The sequence below is a fragment of the Mobula hypostoma genome, chromosome X2, assembly GCF_963921235.1.
Source record: "Mobula hypostoma chromosome X2, sMobHyp1.1, whole genome shotgun sequence".
NCBI classification, from domain to species: Eukaryota; Metazoa; Chordata; class Chondrichthyes; order Myliobatiformes; family Myliobatidae; genus Mobula; species Mobula hypostoma.
Window position 1 is genome coordinate 33,344,507 of NC_086129.1, and position 13,995 is coordinate 33,358,501.

The following is a 13,995-nucleotide window of genomic DNA, read 5'->3' on the forward strand; positions in this document are numbered from 1 at the left end:
ATGAGGAGTCCGTAAGACCCACCCCTACCCCTACACAACTGCACTAGTAGGCCTATTGTTTCTGCCTGCCCTTGCCCACTGAACTTCTCTCCTCATACCTGGACTCGTCTTGTCCCACTTGTCTGGTCCCTTCTCATCTATTTCCGGGATGCCACATACACTATCCACTATTCCTGGCCCCCACCACTTAATCTTCACCATGGGCATTCAGTCCCTGGACACCTCCATTCCCCACCTACCTTGCACTTGCACTATTATAAGGACACCTTCCTTTCTCACACAATGTCCATCTGAGACTCCCAATTCAAGCCATTTAAAGTCCCATCCTCACTCCTACACCAACCTACCTGCCCTGTCTGCCCTTGGCCTCATCCACTACTGGGGTGAGGCCAGACACAAACTAGAGGAAAAACACCTCACACTCCACTTGAATAGTCTACAACTCAACAGCATGAACATAGAATTCTCCAGCTTCAAGTCATATTCAATCCCTCTGTCCCTTTCTCTCTCCCCCGATCCACCCAGATCCTTTCATAAATCCCACACTTTCCAAAAAACCCTGCTCCAGCCCTCGGCTTCCCAGTTTCTTTAACCTTCCGAAGATAGTCTGCCTATCACTCACATACTCCAATCACTCATTTGTCTATCACATCCTCTTTGCCCCTTTTGTCCAGAATCCCTCCCCTATCTCCTTCTACTCACCACCTTTCTTTTTTAACAGATTCTATAATATGCAAACCTTCACTACCACCTCCCAGCCTCTGTCACTATCTCAGCTCCTCTCTCCCCCAGCTGGCTCCATCTGCTCATCAGTTCCTCCTCACTTGGATCTGCCTATTGCTTGTCAGCTCCTACCTCACCACCCACCCTTACCCTCTCACTCCTTCTACAAGGTCTCAACCCAAAATGTCAACTTTCCCTTTTCTACAGACATTGCCTGACCGGCTAAGTTTCTCTAGCAATGTGTTTTATGCTCCAGATCCCAGCATTTAAAATCTTTTGTATCTCTGTAAATCAAAGGCAAGGTGGAATAACTCATCAGTCCTCTAAAATACTAGAAGGAGGAGTGTCAGTTAAATTTTTCCACTAATAATTCACAATGACATGATTTTCTCATTTTTGTCTTCATAGATTATTAAGAATCTTATTGGCTGTAAAGTACACTCTTTCAAAGTACAGGGAATTCCATATTAATACAAATCTTCTTACTCTATCTAGTTATCAAATGTACTCCCTTGACTGATCAAGTAATCAATACAGACCTGGGAGTAATTTTCTCTATTTCTAGGTCCAAGACTGAAACAGGAAGAAAATGAATAAAAATGAAAACAGATCTGAAATGGTAAAGACAAAAATAAGTTACAGTGAACACTGTCTTCTGCTATTGTAGTAGGACTGTTACTATTCCATGCATACGTTTTGTATGAATGGGAGTCATGTGATAGCCTTTTGAAACGTGGTTTTCTTGAGATAGCATAGCTGTCATCCCGAAACCAGCTACAGTGCTTAGTGTTGTAGAAGCAGTGGACCTTTCACCTACATTACCTGTGATTTTGCCTTCAAAATATAGTCAATGTGAAAAGGAAACACCAGATGAACAACAGAGCAGGAGTAAGCAAGCAGATTCTGAGGTTATGGGCATTCTGAACTTCTTAGTCGGGTATTCTAAACTACACTCTGGTGTTGCATTGAATGTGAAGTCCATTTGCAGAGTACAAACTTGTAGGACGGAGGGAACGTCGACTCAGACCATGAGAGGCCTGCGTTGGGCATTTTCACGCCTTACAAGGCGCAGGTTGGAAGTCTGTGTGGGGCGCCACTCCTCGCACAGACAATAGAGCAATGTGTGATTAAGTGCCTTGCTCAAGGACACAAACACGCTGCCACAGCTGAGGCTCGAACTAGCGACCTTCAAATCACTAGATGAATCCCTTAACCACTTGGCCACGTGCCCAACAAACTTGTAACAATTCCCCAACAAGTCATAATGAGGAAATTAGCCACTGAACCTAGGCTATAATCAGACCTGACATTGATATATAAATATCCATATATTTCATTGGATAGAGATGGCTCTGAGGAAGATTAGGTGATTTATTTTGTATTATTAATTTTACTGTTTTAACTATTAACTATTTGGATATAGTTCATAGGTTTTAAATCACTCTATAAGGAAATATTCCAAATTTTTGACAGCTGGATTTCCAGGGCATTGCTTAGCTCGCAAATGGCTGGATAAATATTTTTCAGCTATATCATGAAGGATTTGCTCTAGTTCTGTTCACCTTCCATTATTTACTTGGGAAAGGCAAGCCTGGCATGCAGGACCTTAACATTTAGAATCATGATGGCACCAACAAGTGGAGACTAGCATATCTATAAAAGACAATTCAGATTAATGTGACCTTGTCTTATTACAGATTCTGCATATCCGTTTCAATGCCAGCTTTTTAGCAATTTAAACCATCTTTTCTTATATGTCCAAATTCTGGCTGATGGGTCTCTGACTTGAAATATTTATTCTGCTTCATTTTCCACAGATGTTGCCTGACCAGCTGAGTATTCCCAGCACTTCCTTTTTTTACTTCAGATTTCCAGTGTCTGCAGTTTTTTTGATATATATACACTCAGTGGACACTTTATTAATGTACACCTGCTCATTAATACAAATATCTAATCAGCCAATCACGTGGCAGCAACCAATACATAAAAGCATACAGGCATGGTCAAGAGGTTCAGTTGTTATTCAGATCAAACATCAAAATGGTGGGAATATGTGATCTAAGTGGCTTTGATTGTTGGCGCCAGATGGGGTGGTTTGCGTATCTCAGAATCTGCTGATCTCCTGGGATTTTCACTCACTAGACTCTCTAGAGTTTACAGAGAATGGTGCGAGAAACAAAAAAAAACAACTACATCCAGTGAGCAGCAGTTCTGTGGGTGAAAATGCCTTGTTAGTGAGAGAGGTCAGAGAAGAATGGCCAGACTGGTTCAAGCTGACAGGAAGATGACTAACTTAAGTAATCACGTGTTACAACAGTGATGTGCAGAACAGCATCTCTGAATGCATATCATGTCAAACCTTGAAGTGGATGGGCTGCAGCAGCAGAAGACCACAAACATACACTCAATGACCACTTTATTAGATACAGGAGGTACCTAATAATGTAGCCACTGAGCGTATAATCATCTTATCAGTCAGTATTAAGAATGAAAAGCTTCTGGTTATCTCTTTGCAATGTATCAGTTTCATCTAAGATGAATCATGGACATATGTTTTGTAGCCTGGGGAAAAATACACACGCAGGAAAACAAATACTTTTTTTGGGGTCTTTAACTCCAACTTAGATGTTTTAATGCAGAAAGACGGTATCAAAATAAAAACAACAAAGTGAAATTTTTAAAAAACACAGTTGCTGCTGTTACAAGCTCAGCTTAATTTCGGTTCACACCCTTCTTATGTATGCGATATTAAAATAAATTTAAAAACAAATTATACAAAACCATTACAGTAGTAGCAATTCTAAAAAAAAACAATGCTAACAACATTAGAATCCCACCAACCCTGGACTTGATACACAACATCAAAAATGTGAATAAGTACATCTCATCTTAGCTAAGAGGTGTATTCACTTTGGCACACACATGTTTACTTCCAAACACATATAAGCTAGACCCTGAAACGAGTTCTCCTCACTCACACTACGTGTACAGAGATTAACACATCCACGTTGCTTTGTTACATTCACATTCAGTCATGAAACAATAAAGTAAGAGAAAAATAAACTTTTATAATATATTGCCTTGTAGTTGAATTACTAGAAAGGCTAACCTACTAGGCTGATAAGGAACGTCGCACAACCATGCTATCCAGTGCCGATACCTTACTCATGAAAATCTAAAGCATCCACATGTTAAAACTTGTCAAATTATCGATATTCTAGATTTACAAACAAGTATAAATGAATTTACATGGATATTATCAAATATTATTCACCTTTCCTCACCATATGACTAACATTCGATGTTCCTTCTAGAACATTGTAACGCTTCTTTCTACACCGCACGTGCATGATGATGTCACTGTTCTCTCTTAAATCACCAGCAGCTATTTCAGCATTACCAGGGCTTCAACACTTAAAAAAACAGTATTCAACGGTCACCTGGTTACATATGCAAAATGTGAATTTTAGTTCTCAATTAGCACAGGTGGAAAGAGAGTTTGGATGGGCATTTTGGGAGTGAAGTCTCCACCAATTATTTTGGCACTTCCCATAACAGCAATTGCTGGTGCAGCTAGCCTTCATAAATGGAGGCACACGACACTAATTTTAATGTCTGACAAAGCAGGCCTGTAACATTTCTAGTGAGAATTATACATACATTTAATCTGATAAAAATAACCCCATGTTACTTGGGCTCTATCTCATCATGCTCTATATAAAATTAATGGAGATAATGTGTCATACTGCTTTAAACTAATGACAGGAATTCATTTGATTGATTTTTCTTCTATCATATTTTAAATGCTAAATTTTACAAGAGTACACCATTCCATCAGCCACAGACATCAAGTTAATATTCTGTATGTTTCGTTCCAATATGGCTCTCATTTTTTTTTCCCCTAAAGCCAGTTAAAAGCTACACTCGACGCGCAGATTATTTTTTTCACTCGCAATTACCATTTGTGTGCCAATGTCAATCATGTAAAAGGTGGAGACGGAGAGCTCGCTTTAGCTGTCAACCTTCATTCAGCAGCACTGCAAACTCATTTAGGCACTGACAGAATTTATTCCCCCAAAGTAAAAATAAGCTAGGTTTCCTCAACCCAGTGCATACCAAGCATAAACAAATCTACACAGAATTCAATAACACATGGGCATAGTTTATGGTGTTAAAGAGCCAGAATATAAATTACCACAATTTTAGGAACATCTTTCAAAGCCCTAATAGAATCAAATCTATTACCAGAGACTTTACTGTAATGGACTACTTGCATCACTGCCACATTTAAAACCCACTTTTCAATTGGTTGAAAGAGGTATAGCTGTAATCCCATTACTAAAATTGATCCTCAGTGTCAGCTGAGTACAAGAACTAAACACTTCCTCTTAGATGCAGATGACATATGATTGCGACCTGGAGATTCCAAAACATGTTTTTTTCCCCCTGTTAGTTCTGGGAACCATTACAATAATAGAGGTTTTTTATTGTTCATTATGGCTATCACTGCAGTTCACACATGTCCAGGAGTAACTCTGTAGTTCTTTGATTAGAATTTATATATTCTAAAAAATCTACCATGTAAGGTAGCTGGCTGATGAATTATTTGGAATATAAGAAGAACAGGTCGCTTAGCATGTCCAACTTGTTCTACAATGTATTTGGTTCATGGCTAATAATTTACCTTCATTCTGTAGCCCTTAATACAGCTAGCTAACTAAAACCTAACCAATTTAATTTTAAAACTTAATATTAACCCATCCTCAAGGGTTGTATGGAGAGACAATCCAGATTTCTATCTGTAAGGAAGTGCTTTCTAATATCATGCATGTTAGCAATAGCTTTGTTCCAATATTAAAGTCTTCTTTCTATTAGACTCTTTCATGGGAACTAAACCCTCTCTGGTATCTAGTCCTTAATTCATCTCAACCATCTCAACTTCAGTTCCATTGCTAGTGAACCTATGTTCATAACTCATCACTTTCAGCTCTAGTTTTGATCCAGTAAACGGATCCCCGTTTTGTAATGTGCAAATAGATTTTATTTGACAGTGACAGATTATATTAGTTTGTACCACACACAAAATGCTGGAGGAAGTCAGCAGATCGGACAGCATCTATGGAAGGGAAAAAACAGTCAACATTTCAGGCTAACCCTTTGTCTGGGCTCATTTTGTATATGTTACACTGAATTTCCAACACTTGCAGAATCCGTTGTGTTTATATTAGGTTGTAGAATATTTCAGTTAACAGAACAATTGGATTACATTCACCTACATGTGTGTGGGTCAATAATACAATAATTGGCTGGTTGAGATCTCACACTTGAAAATTGGGAGCCCAGAAACAATTCTTTCAGGATTTCTTTCTTTACACAAATCTTGAACAAACTAACAATATTTTTCTCTGAAATAATTAACTGTTTTTTAAAGGTAACTCAAAATTATTGAAACCATGGTAGCTGTGGAGTATTCCTGGGGACACATCAGTTTTGTGCAAAGCTTTCATTTTTTTACCAGGCTTCTAAAAGCAATCCCTGGTGAAATCCAAAAACCTTATGGATATCATTGAAAGCCATGCTGATATTCATGAACAGTTTCTAATTGCCTGCAAGGTTAATTTTGTTTGTGAATTTTCTTTAAGTCTGTAAATCTGCAATCAGACCTCTTTTAATAACCATTCATATATTTTTGTAGACATACTTTCTAAAGGTGCCAATCACAATGAATTGTTAAATCATATTGTTCTACGCTATCTTTTAATCCAGAGGCCTAAAAAAGAATTAGGACTGTTTACTGAACTAAATTCATCATTTTAAAACTAATGTACTTTTGAATAATTATTTTCAAGAATGTTGATCCATACCTATAAATTTAGCATTTTTCAGGGACAGTGAATGTGCTCAGGAATTATGGTTGAAGATGTCTCTTAGTTTACAGTTTGCTCATTCTGCAGTAACCATTAACACAAAATCAAACATCATTCAAAAATCTAGGATGAAACTAAAAATCACTAAAATAAATACGTATGTTCTCCGATCTCACTTTGTCAGCCAGGCTACATGACTTGTAGACTTCCCGAGGGCAGGAATATCAGGAAGATATTCCTTTCATGGGAAGCTAGCAAGCTCAGAGACATTGAGGCTTTGCCATCTGACTGAAGATGGTGCTTTGAATAAAGATAAAACTGAGGTGAAGAAAATATAAATTCATCTGTTATTTAGCTGCCCCTTTTACAATTCACAGTAGAGTCAAAGAAATGATTAAATTTTAGCATAAAACATAGAACGGTACAGCACAGTACAGGCCCTTTGGCCCACAATGTTGTGCCAACCCTTAAACCCTGCCTCCCATATAATCCCCACCTTAAATTCCTCCATATACCTGTCTAGTAGTCTCTTCAATTTCACTAGTGTATTTGCCTTCACCACTGACTCAGGCAGTGCATTCCACGCACCAACCACTCTCTGAGCAACTTTCAGGGATCTGTGGACATGTGTCCTCAAAGCCCCTCTGCTCCTCCACACTTCCAAGTATCCTGCCAGTATCATAATTTCAGTTGTCATCCTTTTCAATCCACACTAATTAAAATCAAAGAGCTGATTATGGTATAGATACCATGGTATTTTGTTGACCAAAGTTAATGTTGATGATAATGTTTAGGCTTTTAATGTTCACCACTGTAAGGGAGAAAATGTGACAGTAAATCCTGTAGTAAATAAAAGAGCACAAATAAATTCAGTGATCCAGAAAATGCCATCAAGAAAATGTTGAATTGCCAACATGAGTTATCAAAGTGTTCATGGAGGCAATCGACATAAAATCAATGAATTGATGAGAACTAACTTTCTACAGATTAAACCCACTGTAAAAAGTGATTGCAAATAATAATAGATTTTATTGAGTTAGGTGCAATTGAGTTTTAAATGGTGTACTAAGCCATAATTACTGAGCACATTTTGCTGGCTCTGAAAAACTGCTAAATTTATAAATCTGGATCATCATTCCTTGAAAATACTTATTCAAAATTACATTTATTTTTAAATACTAAGCTCATTTTTGGATTGTTTTCTGTATTTCAACTCTTTCCTATTCAAGTATCTATTCAATCGTTTTATATAATTTTTTGAAAAATCTTTAAGTTCCTTGGTGGTTTTTACTTTCCGGGCTTGTTGCCAGCTTGATCACATCACTCTTGCTGGAACCAATCACCCATGGACGTTCTAGATTATGAGTGACATCAGACAATGAGATCATGAATGGCATCCTTGTTATGTAAGAAATCTCAAGTCTGGAAATCTATGGCTCTAAAATGTCCAATGGCAAGCTAAGAAGCAAAAGCAAAATTATCATGGAAAACTCAGTGTTAGCATTTCTTTTTGATGAAATGGCAATGTTTCTACCATTCAACAGTGGCTAATGAAAAACACATTATTTCCATTAACATAAGAGGGGTTTAGTACAGTGATATGTTTATAGGGCGAAGTATCCTAATACATTTCACAGGAGCATTATCAAGCAAAATTTTAGACAGAAGGACATAAAAAGACTTTAGGTGAACTAAAACTTCATCAATGATGTAATCTTTAAGAAGAGCCTTCAAATCGAAAGAGAACTGGAGGCCATTAAAATGTATGTACAACATATTAGAGTCGTAGAAAATACACCACAGAAACAAGCCCCTCAGCCCATCTAGTTCATGATAAACCATTTAACCTGCCTACTCCCATTGACCTTCACCAGGACCATAGCCCTCCATAACTCCACCATCCATGTACCTATCCAAACTTCCCTTAAACATTGAAATTGAGCTCGTTTGCAGCACTTGTGCTGGTAGCTCATTCCACATTCTCATGATCCTCTGAGTGAAGAAGCTTCCCTTCATGTTCCCCTTAAACTTTTCACATTTCACCCTTAACCCATGACCTCTAGTTTTTGCCTCACCCAACCTCAGTGGAAAAAGCCTACTTGCATTTATCCTATTTATACCCCTTATAATTGTGTATACCCTTATCAAATCTCTTCTCAATCTTCCGTGCTCCAAGGAATAAAGTCCTAACCTATTCAATCTTTCCATATAACTCAGGACCTCCAGTCCCAGCAACGTCCTTGTAAATTTTCTCTGTATTCCTTCACTCTTATTCTCATCTTTCCTGTAGATAGGTGGCCAGAACTGCACACAATACTCCAGATTAGGCCTCAACAATGTCTTATACAACTATTATTTAGTAATGATTCTGAATTCGTAAGTTACAGTCTACTTATTCCAATACATTTAACTAACTTAAATGATTTTTGATTTCATTTAGATCATACCACTGGCAGCATGATCACATTGCAGATTAGTAAAAGAAGGAGATGTTCCACTTTTTTAATTGCATTTGGATCACAATATATTAAAATGCATAGGGTAGAACTTTGACCTGTGCAGCAGCAGTAAATGGGTGGAGTCAAGTGGGCTACCCATGATTCCCTTTGGTTTCTATGATTGAATATCCTGGGACATATCACTAGTGCCCAAAAGGATTCTGTCCATTTAGTATTACTGATCAAGATTTTAATTTTTTAAGATAGACTATGCTTAAAATATTTTACTCATAACTTTGTGCCCATCATTATGTAAGGATGAGCATTTCTCTCTGAGGAGATTCCTTGAAGAGGTTAGTATAGCTATTAAATAGATTAAGAACTATCAACCATAGCTGAGGTGGAGAGAGTTAACTGGAGTTAATTGGCACAGCACCTTTACCAAATGAAAGTTGAAGTCTCATTAAAAAAGCTCGAAGATCATTCTCTACAGTCATTCTGAATAATTACTCTCTCTGAATAGTACTTTACTGACTACATTACATTTGTAGGCGTGGTGGCTGAGTGGTTCGTGCAACACTATTACAGCTTGGGACATCAGAGTTTGGAGTTCAATCCTGGCATCCTCTGTAAGGAGTCTCTATGTTCTCCCTGTGGAATGCGAGGGTTTTCTCTGGGTGCTTCAGTTCCCTCCCACACTCCAAATATGTACCAGTTAGTAGGTTAATTGGTCATTGTAAATTATCCCATGACTAGGTTAGGATTAATCGGGGGTTGTCAGGGGTTGCTGGGCAACATGGCTCAAAGGGCCTGAAGGGCCTACACTGCACTGTATATTAAAAAGGAAATAAATAATTGCAGAGCAATGTAAACATAAGAACAGGAAGGAGAAAAGAGCTGTCAGAAACCAGCAACTCCAGCATATGCAGTACCTGCTCACTGGGGAACAGGTTGAATGGTGAATGGCACATTACTTCTGTCACTTGAGTTAAAATGGGAGAAGCTTCTGGAAAAATAGAATTGAGAAGAGTAGAGAAAGGAGAGTGGACAACTGGCAAAATCTGTGCACTTTCACTTGATCAGACTGCATGAAAATAAACTCATCTATTGGATTTCAGTCACCCACCACTGGCCCGCTGGAAATAAAGGAAAAGTTCCACCTACACCGGACAGTGAACAGATCCTAGGATACATGCCATATAGCAAACCCATAGATGATTATCAAAATGGAAACCGCATACATCAAGAAGACACATTTACCACAGTAGATCTACTAAAAACGATAGTGAGCTGGATTTGGTGAAATGGTCATCATCAAGTGATTTCACAGAGCTTCTCTTCCCTTTTGAAGTGTGTTCTGAAGTGGCCATGATTGCCTGTTCAGAACACACATTTGCTTGGACACACTTTCACCATGTGAACTTTTCACTAGAGCTGTACTTATGGACATGTTGTCAGAGCATCTGGTTTAATAAATAACTATATTGTGTAACTTCTACATACATATATGCAGTTCAGAAATAATCTTATCACAGAAAGAATCACAGAATGCGAATAAAGTACCTTATTTAAAAGTAACAGTGGTAAATAGAGTTACATAATACACTGCTGCCACAACCTTCTGTGTCATTTTGAGAATACTAATATTATGGACATTATTTCAAATTCCCAAGGTTCCACTGTCAGTTGTCAACTTGGTTGGCATCCATCTGTCTCAAAGAACAATGGGTGATGATGATCATCATCACAACTCTGAAGGTATGGAGATCCTGAGATGCCCAGTCATCAAGATCCCCCTCTCGTCTTCTCCAGTGTAATCCAAAGGAAAGCTTATGAAGCAGTACGTTTGGCACCCGCTTGGCTGCAAGTGCTGCCGAAAGGATGTTCAATGACGTCCAGCCGCCTTAGGGGCTCCACTCCGGATTTGCTGTCTGGGTTTACTCCTGTAGCCTTAGTCTCCCCTGAGGCTGCCCACAAGGCAGTGGGGTTACTTACCCATAGCTGGGGTAAGCACCAGAGTGTGTCCACGCACCAGCGCACCTGCGTGCTACGTGTGCAGAGGCCAGATCTCCTCCCCGTACTCTGTAGTTCAGCCTGAGTCCGAAAGCAGTTCAGTTTCCGCATGTCAACTGCTCCAGCTAAAAACAGCACAGTAGCATAGAAGTTAGCATAATGCTTTACAGCGTCAACAGTTGGAAAATCGGGAATCAACTCTCACTACTTCTGTATGAAGTTTGTACATTCTTCCTGTGTGTTTCCTTTAGGGGTTCCAGTTCCCTCCCATACTTCAAAGGCACATGAGAGAGGGTTGGTGAGTTATGCCAATGTAACATTGGTACCAGAAGGATTGTGACACCTGCAGGTTGCCCCCAATACATCCTCGGACTGTTTTGGTGCAAACAACGGCATTTAACTGTATGTTTTAATGTTTTGATGTACATGCGACAAATAAAACTAATCTTAACTCTTTCTCATATTCTGAAGTTCTCAGTGAATCCTATTATAAGGTTATCTCTGAAGTACACATATGTATGTAGAAGGTACACACTGCAGTTATTTCAAGAACCAGTTGTTCCCTCCACATGTCCATAAGTAGAGGTCTAGTGAAAGAATCAGAATCAGGTTTATTAACACCGGCATGTGACGTGAAATTTGTTAACTTAGTGGCAGCAGTTCAATGCAAGACATAATATAGAAGAAAAAAATATAATATTAATAACAATAAATAAGTAAATCTTATTCAGTATACTTTATACAGTATGCATATATTGAATAGATTAAAAATCGTGCAAAAAACAGAAATACTATATATTAAAAAAAGTGAGGTAGTGTCCAAGGGTTCAATGCCCATTTAGGAATTGGATACATAGGGGAAGAAGTTATTCCTGAACCACTGAGTGTGTGTCTTCAGGCTTCTGTACCTCCTACCTGATCGTAACAATGAGAAAAGAGCATGTCCTGGGTGCTGGAGGTCCTTAATGATGGACGCTGCCTTTCTGAGACACCACTCTTTGAGATGTCCTGGGTACTTTGTAGGTTAGTACCCAAGATGGAGCTGACTAGATTTACAACCCTCTGCAGCTTCTTTCGGTCCTGTGCAGTAGCCACCACCCCCCGCCATACCAGACAATGATGCAGCCTGTTAGAATGCTCTCCACGGTACATCTATAGAAGTGTATTTGTTGACATGCCAAATCTCTTCAAACTCCTAATAAAGTATAGCCGCTGTCTTGCCTTCTTTATGACTACATCAATATGTTGGGACCAGGTTAGGCCCTCAGAGATCTGGACACCGAGGAACTTGAAACTGCTCACTCTCTCCACTTCTGATCCCTCTATGAGAATTGGTATGTGTTCCTTTGTCTTACCCTTCCGGAAGTCCATAATCAGCTCTTTCGTCTTACTGACGTTAAGTGCCAAGTTGTTGCTGCGACCCCACTTCGCTAGTTGGTATATCTCACTCCTGTACACCCTCTTGTCACCACCTGAGATTCTACCAACAATGGTTGTATCGTCAGCAAATTTGCAGATGGTATTTGATCTATGCCTAGCCACACAGTCATGGGTATACAGAGAGTAGAGCAGTGGGCTAAGCACACACCGCTGAGGTGCACCAGTGTTGATCATCAGTGAGGAGGAAATGCTATCACCAATCCACACAGATCGTGGTCTTCCAGTTAGGAAGTCGAGAATCCAATTGCAGAGGGAGGTAGAGAGGCCCAGATTCTGCAACTTCTCAATCAGGATTGTGGGAAAGATGGTATTAAATGCTGAGCTATAGTCGATGAACAGCATTCTGACATAGGTGTTTATGTTTTCCAGGTGGTCTAAAGCTGCGTGGAGAGCCATTGAGATTGTGACTGCCATTGACCTATTGTGACGAAAGGCAAATTGCAGTGGGTCCAGGTCCTTGCTGAGGCAGGTGTCCAGTCTAGTCATGACCAACCTCTCAAAGTATTTCATCACTGTCGATGTGGGTGCTACTAGGCAATAGTCATTAAGGCAGATCAAGTTATTCTTCTTTGGTACTGATATAATTGTTGCCTTTTTGAAGCAAGTGGGAAATTCCGCCCATAGCAGTGAGAGGTTGAAATTGTCCCTGAATACTCTCACTAGTCGGTTGGCACAGGTCCTCAGAGCCTTACCAGGTAGTCCATCGGGACCTTCGGCCTTGCGAGGGTTCACCTTCTTTAAAGACAGCCTATCATCAGCCCTTGAGACAGAGATCACAGGGTCATCAGGTGCAGCAGGGATCTTCACAGCTGTAGTTGTGTTCTCCCTTTCAAAGCGGGCATAGAAGGCGTTGAGTTCATCTGGTAGTGAAGCATCACTGCCATTCATGCTATTGGGTTTCACTTTGTAGGAAGTAATGTCTTGCAAGCCCTGCCAGAGTTGTCGTGCATCTGATGTCACATCCAACCTCATTCGAAATTGTCTCTCCACCCTTGAGATAGCCCTCTGCAGATCATACCTGGTTTTTCTGGTACAGGCCTGGATCACCAGACTTGAATGCTACAGATCTAGCCTTCAAAAGATAACGTACCTCCTGGATCATCCACGACTTTTGGTTTAGGAATGTACAATAAGTCTTTGTAGGCACACACTCATCCACACAGATTTTAATAAAGTAGGTAACGACTGCAGCATACTCATCCTGGTTCGAAGATGAATCCCTGAATACAGTCCAGTCCACCGATTAAAGCAGTCCTGTAAGGGCTCCTGTGCTTCCCTTGTCCATACTTTCTTGGTCCTCACTGCTGGTGCAGCGGTCTTCAGTCTCTGCCTATACTCAGGGAGTAGAAGTACAGCCAGGTGATCAGACTTCCTGAAGTGAGGGCGCGGAATAGCACAGTAGGCATTCTTGATGGTAGTGTAGCAATGGTCCAGTGTGTTGTTTCCTCTGGTATTGCAAAGGTTCACAGTGTGGAAGCATGTCCAAGCGAACATGTGTTCAGAAATGGCCCATC